Raw genomic sequence first — 13,222 nt, 5'->3', positions numbered from 1 at the left:
ACATTCCTTCTCCCCATTCACCCCTCTGCAGTGACTATCCATCCTAAATCCTGGGTTCCATCTTCCTTTGCTTCGTTGTTATTCCTGTACCCACGGAACCGCTCTCCTGGGGGTTGCAGCCGCAGCACCCTCGCCACACAGGTGCTGAATTATCTCCTCTTGTTTGTGGCCACGTGCGTTTCCTCTTCTGCAAAACACACGCTACGTTCAAGTCTCTTGTTCATTTTTTTAAATTGGGCTCATTGTCTTTGTATTGAGGTGGGGGAGTTCTGTATTATATTCTTGATACTAATCCTTCGGCAGGCTTCGCGCTTTTGTTAAAGGTGATGAAGAACGTGAAGCATTTTTTCACAGTGAATGCTTTTTAGGTCTTGTTTAAGAGCTGGGACCTTACTTGACGTCTAAAAGATGTTTGTAACTTAGCAGTGAACCTAAATTTGACTTAAGATCCCAACCCCACCCCTGGAGGCTGGGAACTGGTCGTAAGGGGCAGCTGTGAAAGGAGGGTGAGCCATGAGCAGAGAACACACGCAGGGTGACGGTGGTGACAAGGAGTCGAATTCCCAGGTCCTGCCTCCACGTACCTATGCGACTCCCCGTGAGGCCCTCCCCAGCGCCAGCAGAAGATAAGTGATTTACACCCTGAAGGGTGTAAGACTGAGGCTAGGTCTGGACAGGGGGGAATATCAGGCACGTTTGAGGGTGGGTATATACTGCACCAGAAACAGAGAGAGCAAAGACTTGTTTACATACTGAATGCTGCGACCATCAATCTTTTCCCCCTCAATTCTGCTCTTAAAATGTTAAAAACCAGACCTACATTCTCCAGACAAAAATACCTGGAGGATGTGATCGGCCCTGAAAGCAAAGGCCCAAAGATAAGGACATAGGTCTACCCCAAGAGCACATGACTTCAAAATTCTGAAGGAAAATTATTTCCCACCTACATTTTTATAACCAGCCAAATGTCAGGATAGGGCAGATATTTTCAGCTGTACGTGGTCTCAAAACAAACGATCTCCCATGCGGCCTTCTCAGTGTGCTGCTGGAAAACGTGCCCCAACAAACAAGTGAGTACATCAAGAAAAAGGAAGATTTCAGTCATGGAAAGACATGACCCAACTCGGGGAAGAAGTGCAGTGAATGCAGGGAATGGTGCAGAATGGTCTTAGGGCAACAGCTGTATACAAGCAGAAGGAAGCCAGTCCATCCTGGTGCCAGCGGGAAGCCTTGGGAAGCCTTGGGAGCCCCTGAAGACCCCGAGAAGATGAAACTGATGGGACAGATAATATATCTGGAGGTGCGAAGAAGATACGCAGACATCCTTGTTTCCTCCCTGTATTTCAGGTCTGCTGTTGCCCCTACAGTTCCTATTGAAATAAATTGTTTTCCTCAAAAGGTATTTCAGGGGCACCTCGGAGGCTCAGTCGGTTAAGCGTCCGACTTTGGCTCAAGTCATGATCACAGTAAATGAGTTTGAGCCCCGCATCGGGCTTGTTGCTGTCAGCTTGGAGCCTGCTCCTGATCCTGTCTCCCTCTCTTTCTCAAAAAGAAAAAAGAAAAAAACATTAAAAAATAAAAAATAAGAGGCACCTGGGTGGCTCAGTCGGTTGAGCGGCCAACTTCGGCTCAGGTCATGATCTCGTGGTCTGTGAGTTCGAGCCCCGCGTCAGGCCCTGTGCTGACAGCAAGCTCAGAGCCAAGGGGCCTGCTTCAGATTCTGTGTCTCCCTCTCTCTCTAGCCCTCCCCCGTTTGCACTCTCTCTCTCACAAGTAAATAAACATAAAAAAAAAAAAGTTAACTATACTTTAAGAAAAAAAAGGGCCGGGGGCGGGGGGGTGGTGGTGGTGGTGGTGGGTGCCTGGGTGGGTCAGTCGGTTGAGCGTCCTACTTTGGCTCAGGTCAAGATCTCACGGTTCATGAGTTCAAGCTCCACATCAGGCACACTGCTGTCAGTGTGGAGCCCACATTGGATCCTCTGCTCCCCTCTTTCTCTTCTCCTTCCCCGCTCATGCTCTGTCTCTCTCTCTCTCTCAAAAAATAAACATAAAAAAAAAGTTGACCATACTGTCATGTGTGTTCACAATGAAGGATCCCTTTTAACGAGTACAGTTTTCTCTCAGCAGGTGGAAGTGAGAAATGGCTAAGAAAGAGTCCTGTAGATATGAGCACTATTTCAGACCTCTCTAAAAGCAGATCCTCTCAAAGCCCACGAAAAACGAATCACTGTACTATCGAAGTCTCTAAACATCTGAAGGCTAAATCACAAAGCTTTATAATGGTTTAAGTTCCGATCCCTACACGTGCCCCACGCCTCCCTACCCTGCTTCTGATCTCTCCTGGTACTGTCTGTGCACATTCAGTTCCTACCCGTCTCGTAAAGATTGGTTTCACTGCCAGTTCTACAAAAAGTGCTTCTCAGTCACTCCATCCTCCACAGGCTGCACCTCTGCCCTCACCGCCATGCACGTAAAAATAATTTCTCCTGCTATAAATTTCCCAAGCACTTTATCTTACAGGTTCATCAAGTTCTGTTTTTATTGCAATATTTAAGTACATACCCCATTTCCTATCTATTTAACTGGAAGTTCCTTGAGGCCAGAGTCCTCTTTATCACCATAACTCTACAATGTAGCCCAGCAGTTTGCAAAGAACAGACCTTCAACAATTATTTGTAAAATACGTGTTTGAATTGATAGCGGTTTTTCAAGCGCTATCACAGGAGATCTCCTTCCTGCGTGATGTCAGGTACGGTGAAGCGGAACCAGAAGCAGCATGAGGAAGAACTTCTAATTATGTCACCCGTCCGACACTGAAAGGACTGAAGCACGGGGCTCCTCAAACTTCAGCGTTCATAAGAGCCATCCAGGGGTCTTGATTCAGAAGGTCTGTGCGGGGCCTGAGTGTCTGCATTTGTAACAAGGTCTCAGGCGGAGCGGATGCTGCTGGTCTCCAGACCCCTCTGAGTGGCCAACAGATGCTTCTCAAATTCCCCATGGTGGGTTTGGTATGTCCCAGATGAATACCTTGTGAAATATGTATATAATGAGGAGGGGCACCGGGGTGGCTCAATCGGTTAAGGGTCCAACTTCGGCTCAAGTCATGATCTCGCGGTTCGTGAGTTTGAGCCCCGCATCGGGCTCTGTGCTGACAGCTCAGAGCCTACCTCAGATCCTGTCTCCCTCTGCCCTTTCCCTGTTTGTGCTCTCTCTCTCTCTTAAAAGTAAACATTAAATAAACAAACATTAAAAAGAAATATAACGGGGATATAATGTACCACATGGCGACTACAGTTCATTGTACTGCATATTTGAAAGTTGCTAAGAGAGTAGACCTTAAAAATTCTCATCACAAGAAAAAAAAATTGGAATTATGTAAGGTGACAGCTGTTAACTAGACTTGCTGTGGCTATCATTTTACAATGTGTACAAGTATCAAATCATTATGTTGTACACCAGAAGCTAATACAATGTCACTTATACCTCAACGAAAAAAAGAATTACTAAAAAAAAATGAATTATTTAAAAAAAATGAAATTAAAAGACACATAATAAAATACAGGCTCCAATGGTCTTATCATCAGATTCAAAAGACATACAATTACTCTGCCAAATTGTGACAAGTTTCTAAATTCTTGACCTCCATGTGTGCACCTGTATTATGGCAGGTAACCGTTCACAGCCCATCACCGGTGTGCAGGTGATGTCTAGTAGGCTGGGTGGCCACCCATCCATCAAGAACACAGTGAAAGCTGATCTTGAGTCCCTTCCGGTCCTGGCTGGTAAGAGTCACTCAAATCTATTTTGAAATAGTCTTGCTTCAGAGCCTACCATCATTCTGTTCTTCTCTCATTTCTTGGAGAGCTGCCATCCCTTTCCAACTTAGTAACCTCAAACGTGTCGTATTCTCCCTTTTTTTAAACATTTATTTATTTATTTTGAGAGAGACAGAGACAGTGGAGGTGGAGGACGGGCAGAGAGAGAGAGAGGGAGAGAGAGAATCCCAAGCAGGCTTTGCTGTCAGCGTGGAGCCGGATGGGGGCTCAAACCCACGAAACTGTGAGATCACGGCAGGAACCGAAACCAAGAGTCAGATGCTTAACTGACTGAGCCACCCAGGGGCCCCTCTCCCCCTTTTTTGTCTTCATTTTTTTCTGACTCCCCAACTAAGTCTCTTAATCCTGTTAGTTTTTGTTCCATTCTGTCTGACATCTATTTCCTTCAGTAAATACCTTAATTTATACAAGACCCACCAATTAACTATCCTTCTCACTCTCCAGACCAACACATTTTCTCCATAGCTTTCCCTTTCTTATCTAGAATTTTCTTGTCTTGTACACACCATTTCTCTCTCTTCTGCCACAGACAACTGAGAAGTCAGTGAACTGAACTCAATGTGTTGACTTAAAAAAAAAAAAAAAAAACCAACCCAATGCGTTAATAACTGAGTTTTGCTCTGAAAGCCCACAAAAAAAAAAAGTGGTAAATCAACTGTTCTTTTCTCTGTCCTTCATCTGTGCTCTAGGAAGCTATGGGGTCAGATGTAAATTTACTGGAAGTCACAATACCCTTGGGTTTTATTTTGATGTGATGTCGATTTATAAACTCTCTCCCGGAAAATGCGGTAGCCTTAACGTATCACTTTGGAGAATTTCATCACACTCTGAAAAAAGTAGAAATAATTGAGAGTAGTACAAAATTGGGCCTCAGGTGTTCAGATATAAATATCCACGCCCGTCACGTTCTTCCCCAGTTTTGTTTCTAGGGCAAGACATTTCCCCTCTCTGCCCCTGTTTTCTCATTTGTAAAAAGAAGAGGTTAGATAAGGTGATCTGGGAGCTCTCCCGCCCCCATACGTTTCTGGACAAAGCTGCTGAAACAGGCCATCAAGTTAGCGCAGAGACTCAGCTCTGGAGGCGTCCTGTGGAGTCCCACAAGCCAACCGGTGAGGTATGATTTATGACATGCCTTCTGTGGGTTGTGCCGTGCAAGTTTATTTTTCCTCTGGGTGAACATTTATTTTCCATCCTATTGAAGTTGAACAGGTGTGAAACAAAATCAATTTTTGTTTTTTTTGTTTCTTTCTTGGCAACACTGAAGAGTGATTTTGTAAGAAAAAAAGCTGTTGGCTACTAGCTAAGAAGCTGCTGTAATAATTCTATTCTCACTGGCTGCCAAGTGCTGAGAAAGTTCAAGGTGTCTGAATGCCCAGGTAACCGGGCCTGGTCCTCCTCTTCCAAGAACCACTTTAGACATCACTGAATGGGATCTGATGTAACAGGGACAGAGAATAAGTCTAAAAGCAAGGAAATGTACTCAAATAGAATGCAAGAGAATGTAATGTTTAAGTCAAGATTTACAGAAATTCTGGGGTGATTCACGGGCATTACTCACAGAGTTTTAAGTGATTCATGTCACCTCAAATTGGGCCGCTGCCGGTATCAGGCTCTTTGAGATACGTGCAGAGGGGCTTAGGCTCCCCACTTCTATGCCCAACTAAGAATTTACGTTCCCAGGGGGAACCTGTTTTATATATGCTCCCCCCTCCTTTTTGATCTTCATGAGCTCCTAAAAACCACATCCAAAATGGATGTTTAGGGCAGTGAAACTCTTCTGTATGAGGCAATAATGACAGATCGCCGTCATCGTACATCTGCCTGAACCCCCAAAATGTACACCACCCAAAGTGACCACTAACGCAAGCCATGGCTCTGGGTGACAGCGATAGGTCAGGGCAGACCCATCAACTGTAACAGACGTACCACTCTCGTGGGGGCACTGACAATGGGAGAGGTTGTGCACGCAGGGGGAAACGGGGGTACGTGGGACACATCTGTACCTTCCTTTCAATTTGGCCGTGAACCTTACTGCTCTAAAAAAAATCAAGTCTGTTTTAAAAATGTATTGTTTTAGTCCCCGTTCAACTTAATGAAATCCAAATTTGCAGGTCAGATTTCCATCAACAGATGGCACCCTCTCATGACAAGGCCTTTTATGGCCTGCTTTCCTACGGGTGGGAAAGCAGGAACCCGTCTTTCTCAGCGCCCTGCCACCCAAGAACACCGTCTCCATGAAAGAAAAGCATTTACGTGGGTACCTGAGACAGGAGCAAGGGTCCCGGTGGGCGGCCCAACGAAGCCCCCAGGCCCCCCCACGGTGGGAGAGGAAGCAGGTGCCCCGGGCCTCTAGGTGAGCGCCCTCCCACGGCACCGGCACTGGTGCAGGCTAACGAGCCAGTCACCAGTCACTCAGCGCTCTTCCCACAGGGCCTAAGTCAGGGAGCAGCGGGCAGGGGAAGCAGGGGCGGGCGCGATGCCACAGGACCTGGCCGGGAAGTGCCCCCAGCCTAACCCTGCACGGCTAGGGCACAGATCACAAGTGGGAGGTGGGAAAGGGAGAACGGGGCCGGGCCGCACTCCTCCCTTAGGATGGCGGGACAGCAGTGGGGCACATGCTGTTGGAGGCCCTGAACTGTTTCTTCCCCTTCACTATTTCCATGAATCTCCCTCCACTCCCTTCTCTTGGCCTCCAGCTCTTTTTACCTAGACGGATTACGGTGTTCACTTGCTTACCACCCAACACCTCCCTCCTCACACAGATCCTGCAATGACTCATAATTTGAATGGGTTTTAAGAGGAGCTCCTGAACCTGGCTTCCCAGAATCTTCTGGCAAGCTCTTATAGAAAAACAGATCCCTGGGTCCCATCCCAGACCAACTGAGTCAGGTCCAAGACTGTACATTTAAAGAGTTCCTCAGCTGACTGTGACACATTCCCCGCTGCCTGGAATGTTCCCTCCGCCCCCCGACTCCCCAGTCACATGGTTTCGTACCTCACTCACTTCAGGTCTCTGCTCCGAAGAGTAGCCCAGGTACCACACTGTCGAAAATAACACCACTCCTCCCTTCCCTGCTTTATTTTTCTGCAGAGACTTTACCATCGTCTCATAAACCGCATCGGTGACTCTGTCTCGTTGACCGCTCTACCCCCTTACCTCATGAAGTGGCTGGTTCTGAACGGGCACCTGACAAGTATGTATGAGCTTAAAGTAACAGCAGCACAGGGGCAGCCCGGGTAGACACAGCATTACTGACCGGCCGGATGGTCGTGAGCTTTTCCGCACAGCATCCCACTGGCTCGGCCACACTGAGGGGAGCATCCTACAGACGTGTGCTGTAGTCGGCGACTCCAGAAGTCCGTGTTCCACTACGGCAGAGCGACCCAAATGCCCGCAGTGCCACCACCTGCCTGTGTGCTCCAGCCCATGTATGCTGGACTCTGAGGTGGCCGTACGGGAGGTCCGTGGCCTGCGAATGGACCCAACTAACTGGACGCTCCCTCACCTCACTCTGCTCACCACCCCCAGCGCGCTGCATGGAAATTGCAAAGATTGGGAAAGGTTTCCGGAAAACGAAGGGTTTGCTGTTCAGGCGTCGCCCTACCAACCAGGCCTATAGTACGGAAGCTGGAACAGAACCACTTCACTACAGAAGATGCAGGAACAAGTCCAGAGAGGTCCTGGCCACAGTGCTCTCCATCCCTGACCACCTCCCTGCCCCTCCCTCCCCGCACACAAGGGGTCACAAACACGTCTTCTGTTTTCTGTCTGATAGTGCATCATCCACTATGCAGATGAAATACAGTGTTCCTATTTAGATCTGCTCTGAGTAACCAATTACATCAATATCTGGAAGAGATATGAGCACAGAAAGTGTATGCCTTTGAGTCATGTGATCTGAACAAAGGAAAAACGAATCTGAAGGAAGATAATGCTTTTGGAAAAGAGAACACACAAAGCGGGAGGACACCGCTTTGGAACGCTTTGGAAAGGAACACCTTCAGCAGCAGGACGGTGTGTGCGCTTAGGTGACAGGGTCGGGTGGGGCCATCACAGGGACCGTGGACAAGCACAGCTACGAGTGACATCACTTACACCTGCACAGGCACGACGACCCTTGGCGGGAGAGACACAAAGTGTGACCAACCCAGTAAAAACTGTAGTGCGAGGCCAGCGACTTTGCTATAAGGTACGGATTCAGAAATCAGACCTCAGCTAGTGGGTGGGCCCCAATCTCGAGGAACTCACAAACCATTACCTCTAACCACGGGCTTCAGTCAGTAAAGTGAAACGTTACGGTTATTTATTTCTAGGAGTGTGAAGCCTCTAGCATTATATCCCCCAATAAATCTCTTTCCAGCCTGCTGGACGGCTGTTCTTCCCCAGGTTGACCCCACCTTAGGATGTGGGGCTATTCTCTGCACAGCTGCATAAGCCAGGAAGTCAGGAGTCTAACTAATAAATAACAGAAGGAGTGACTAAGTTACAAGGCACAAGTGGACACGAAAGTGAGCGAGTGAAAGTTGGTGAGGCATGGGATACGTCCATGATCTCAAAGTATCGCCCCATAAATGACTTATTAATTACACAGAAACAGTGGATGAAACCAGGGGACGCCATCTTTAACCACGTGATCAAACCAACATTAGCAACGTTAGGACAAACCAACGTTAGGGGGCCCTCACTGGGTGCACGGAGAAGGACGCCACATCACTCCTGTGGTATTCCTGTCACAAATGCAATGCCCTGAATATAATTGTAAGAAATCAAACAAACCTAAGGGGAGGGACAGTCTACCACGTAACTGAAGAGCACCCACCCAAAGTGCCAAGGCCAAGAAAGCTGAGGGAAGACGGAGGAACTGTCACAGGAGTGACGCAGGAGGAGACCAAGGGGACGCTGCAAACGCTGTGCTAAGTATAACGGAGGCAGAAAGTCAACTCTCTGGGGAGAGGGGTCAGAAAAGGCTTCACGGAGGTGACACCTGGTGTCACCGGGCCTCAGCTGGGTGTTTCACACGGAGAAGGGGGGCCGTGAAACGCGATGGCGTGTGCATTGTACATTCAAGGAACGACAGGTGCAAGTAGTTCAACAAGGCCAGAGCAAGAGAAATACAACATGGGTGGAGCAAGCCAGCTCTGGGAGGACCTACACACACATACATACACACACACACACACACACACACACACACACACACACACACAGTGTGGACTTCACCTCGAGGGAAATGGAGCTGCACGTGAGTTGTTGGGTTTTTGTAAACCTTTTATTAATTTTGATTAAAAGCACTTTTAGATGTACATTTTTAATGTTTGTTTATTTTGACGGTGGGGAGGGGCAGAGAGAGAGAGAGAATCCCAAGCAGGCTCCACGCTCAGTGAGGAGCCCGACGTGGGACTTGATTTCACCAGCCTGGGATCATGATCTGAGCCGAAACCAAGAGTTGGATGCTCAACCAACTGAGCCACCCAGGGGCCCCAAATCTTTTTATTTTAAAATAATTTTAGACTTGGGGTGCCTGGATGGCTCAGTCGGTTAAGCGTCCGACTTCGGCTCAGATCATGATCCCACGGTTCATGGGTTTGAACCCCGCGTTCGGCTCTGTGCTGACAGCTCAGAGACTGGAGCCTGCTTCTGATTCTGTGTCTCCCTCTCTCTCGGTCCCTCCCCCACTCATGCTCTGTCTCTCTCTGTCTCAGAAATAAATAAACATTTTAAAAAATTTAAAAATAAAAAAAATAATTTTAGACTTACATAAAAGTTAATCATAGAGTTCCTGTATACCCTTCATCTAGCTTCTGTTAATATTAATAGTTTCAATAATCTTACTACAATTATCAACGCTAAGAACTAAAGATTGGTACAATACTGTTACATAAACTATGGACTCTATTTGGATTTCACCAGTTTTCCCTGTAATGTCCTCTCTCTGGGTGCAATCTAGGGTTCCAAACGTCAGTTTATGATTGTGTCTCCAAACTGTACCAGTCCATCTTTCAAGGCCCTCTTTGGTGACTACTTGTTAATTATTTTGTACAATGTCCCTCGACTTGGGTTTAATTTCTTATGATTAGATTGAGGCTATGTGTTTTGCACAGGAAACCTACAGATATGATGTGACGTCCTTCTGTGCATCGTACAAGGATGTCGATCTGTATGATATTAACCTTGGCCACTCGCCCAAGATGGTGTCTACTGGGTTTCAAGTTAAAGTCTCTATTTATCCCTTTGTTATTATTCCAACTAATAGAGGGATAATTGAGAACATACGAATATCCTTTTCTCCTCAAACTCTTGCCCACTAATTTTAGTATCTACTGGTGGATCTTGCCTGTAACAATTATTAGTATGGTGTTCAAATGATAATTTTCTATTTTTTTACATTTTTAATGTTTATTTATTTTTGAGAGAGAGAGAGAGAGAGAGAGAGAGAGAGAGGGGGGGGGGGGGGGGGGCAGAGAGAGCGAGAGGGAGACAGAATCCAAAGCAGGCTCCAGGCTCTGAGCTGTCAGCACAAAGTGTGATGTGGGGCTCAAACCGTGAGATGATGACCTGAGCAGAAGTCAGACGCTTAACCGACTGAGCCACCCAAGTGCTCCATGATTTTCAATTCTCTTATTCTGCCCACATTTATTAATGTAAATTCTTCTGTAAGAGCTATTTCTTCTCTCCATTTATTTACTTATCCACTCATTCATTCGCTCATGCCTACATACATGGATGTTTCTTCTATTCTGTGGCTTTTATTCCAGTGTTACTGATATTCATTTCCTTGCTCAAAATGCCACAGCTTTGGCCACTCAGAGTTCTTTCACGTTGGCTCTATTGTCTTTAGAGCACCTCCTTATTTTCTGGCACAAATACTCTAGGCTCACGGAGTATTTTTCCTGCTCCAGTACCTGAATCAACCACGTCTCAGAAGACATTGGTTTTAAGTATTATATAATTAATTACATTCTAGAAGCATCACTGTGGTAGCAGCAGTGTGGAAGATTGATGGGGACCGAGCACAGAGGCAGACAGACCAGTTCTGTCACCATTCGGAATTAGTAACCGCTGGAACTTGAGCAGCAGTGATGGTGAAGGCGAGGCAGGCTGCAGAGATCTGAGAGGTCAAAATGATGGGGGGCGCCTGGATGGCGCAGTCGGTTAAGCGTCCGACTTCAGCCAGGTCACGATCTCGCGGTCCGTGAGTTCGAGCCCCGCGTCAGGCTCTGGGCTGATGGCTCGGAGCCTGGAGCCTGTTTCCGATTCTGTGTCTCCCTCTCTCTCTGCCCCTCCCCCGTTCATGCTCTGTCTCTCTCTGTCCCAAAAATAAATTAAAAAAAAAAAAAAAAAATGATGGGCCATGGCATCACTAGGTGCAGAGGGAGAGGGAGGTGCATCCCCAAGGACCCCCAGTTTCTCCCAGTGAAGGGAGGACCACCCACCTGGGGGAGGAGAACTAGCCTGCCAGGGTTGGGGGGCAGGGTGGCCCTGCAGCAGGCCGTCAAGGCCTGGTGCTCAGGAGAGAGGCCAAGGAGCAGGCAACGTCTCTGGAGTAGATGATGTCGTGAGAGGGCGGACGGGCGGACGGAAACCTGGGCCGCATCACCTTATCACGTATAGGGACAGACGGGAGGGGAGCCAGCAAAGCCGACTGCAGGTGAAAAGGGACAAGAGGCATCACAGAAGCCTGGAGAGACCAGGTGTCAAGAGAATGGCCACGAGTGATACATACAGCAGACAGGTCAAGTCAGATGAACACTTCCAGGTTTTCGCTAGATTTGGCAATTCTATTTTAGCAATTTTATTTGTTTTAATTTGTTTACATTTATTTAGTTTTGAGAGAAAGAGAGAGAAAATGAGTGGGGGAGGGACAAAGAGAAGGAGACACAGAATCTGAAGCAGGCTCCAGGCTCTGAGCTGTTAGGACAGAGCCCAAGGTGGGGCTTGAACCCATGACCCGTGAGATCATGGCCTGAGAGGAAGTTGGACGCTTAGCAATTTTATTTTATTTTTTTTAATTTTATTTTTTTTTAAGGTTTTATTTATTTTTGAGACAGAGAGAGACAGAGCATGAACGGGGGAGGGGCAGAGAGAGAGGGAGACACAGAATCGGAAGCAGGCTCCAGGCTCTGAGCCGTCAGCCCAGAGCCCGACGCGGGGCTCGAACCCACGGACCGCGAGATCGTGACCTGAGCTGAAGTCGGACGCTTAACCGACTGAGCCACCCAGGCGCCCCTCCCCTTAGCAATTTTAAAAGAACAGTTTTATGGAGTGGTAAGATAGGAACAGAGGGAAGGAAAAAGAGGAGAGGAGACCACGGACATGATAAAGAGAGACTCTTGTTTGAAGGACCAGGTGGTTGTAGCAGAGGATGCAGAGACGCATCCACAGGACATTTGCACGTCTCCTGTGTGTCAGTAGTGGCGGTGATGCAAGCACGTCTCTGTGCTGGGGCAAAGGAGCCAGAAGAGAAGGGAAAAAATACGAACTGCAGAAGGAAGAGCTATGCAACACAACAATCTCCTGGAAGAAAGAGAAGACGGGACGGCGGGCCAGGGAGAATCAGCCTGGACTGTGCATCTCTGCTCAGTGTGAGGCTGCCTTGCAAATCATCATTACCTGATCTAAACAGCTTTAGAGATGATCATCACAGCTAGGGTTTCCATGTCCAAAGTCTAAAAAATTTAATACTCTACGATCAATGGTCAACAAAAACTACAACCTACAGCCTGTTTCTGTATGCCCTTTGAGTTACAAGTGGTTTTTATATTTTTCAAAGGTTGTTAAAACAAAAACAGAGAATAATATGTGACAGAGGTGGCCTGAAATACCTCTTTTTTAAAAAAAGTTTTACTTTATTTTTGAGAGAGCATGAGTAGGGAAGGGGCAGAGAGAGAAGGAGACAGAGGATCTGTGCTGACAGCAGGGTGTCCGATGCAGGACTCAAAACTCACAAACCACGAGATCATGACCCGAGCCAAAGTCAGCCGCTCAGCTGACTGAGCCACCCAGGCGCCCCCTAAAAGTTTCTGATTCTTTACAGAAAAGCTTTACCAAACCCTGCTCTAAATATTTTTTAAAAAATTGTTTTTTACTAAGTTTATCTATTTATTTTGAGAGAAACAGAGATAGTGTGAGTGGGGGAGGGGTAAAAAGGGAGAGGGAGAGGGAGGAAAAGAGGGAGAAGGAGAGAGAGAGAGGGAAAGGAAGGGAGAGAGAGAATCACAAGCAGGCTCTGCAGAGCCCAGCGTGGGGCTCGAACTCACGAAACCGCAAGATAATGACCTGAGCCAAAACTGAGAGTCGGATGCTTAACCAACTGAGCCACCCAGGCGCCCCTAAATATTTTTTTACAGGAGTAAGCACACAACAGTTGAAACTCCAGTCTAACAGA

At 47.3% G+C, this 13,222-nt stretch overlaps 1 protein-coding gene across 1 annotated transcript in view; it reads right to left on the bottom strand.

The window, feature by feature from the left end:
- The window catches only part of GAN (gigaxonin), a 59,809-nt gene that overhangs the window by 31,163 nt on the left and 15,424 nt on the right, over positions 1–13,222 (bottom strand). The gene's annotated exons all lie outside the window — the stretch shown is intronic.

This window comes from Panthera uncia (genome assembly GCF_023721935.1).
Source record: "Panthera uncia isolate 11264 chromosome E2 unlocalized genomic scaffold, Puncia_PCG_1.0 HiC_scaffold_20, whole genome shotgun sequence".
In the NCBI taxonomy this organism is placed as follows: domain Eukaryota; kingdom Metazoa; phylum Chordata; class Mammalia; order Carnivora; family Felidae; genus Panthera; species Panthera uncia.
This window is presented reverse-complemented; position numbering and strand designations above follow the sequence as displayed.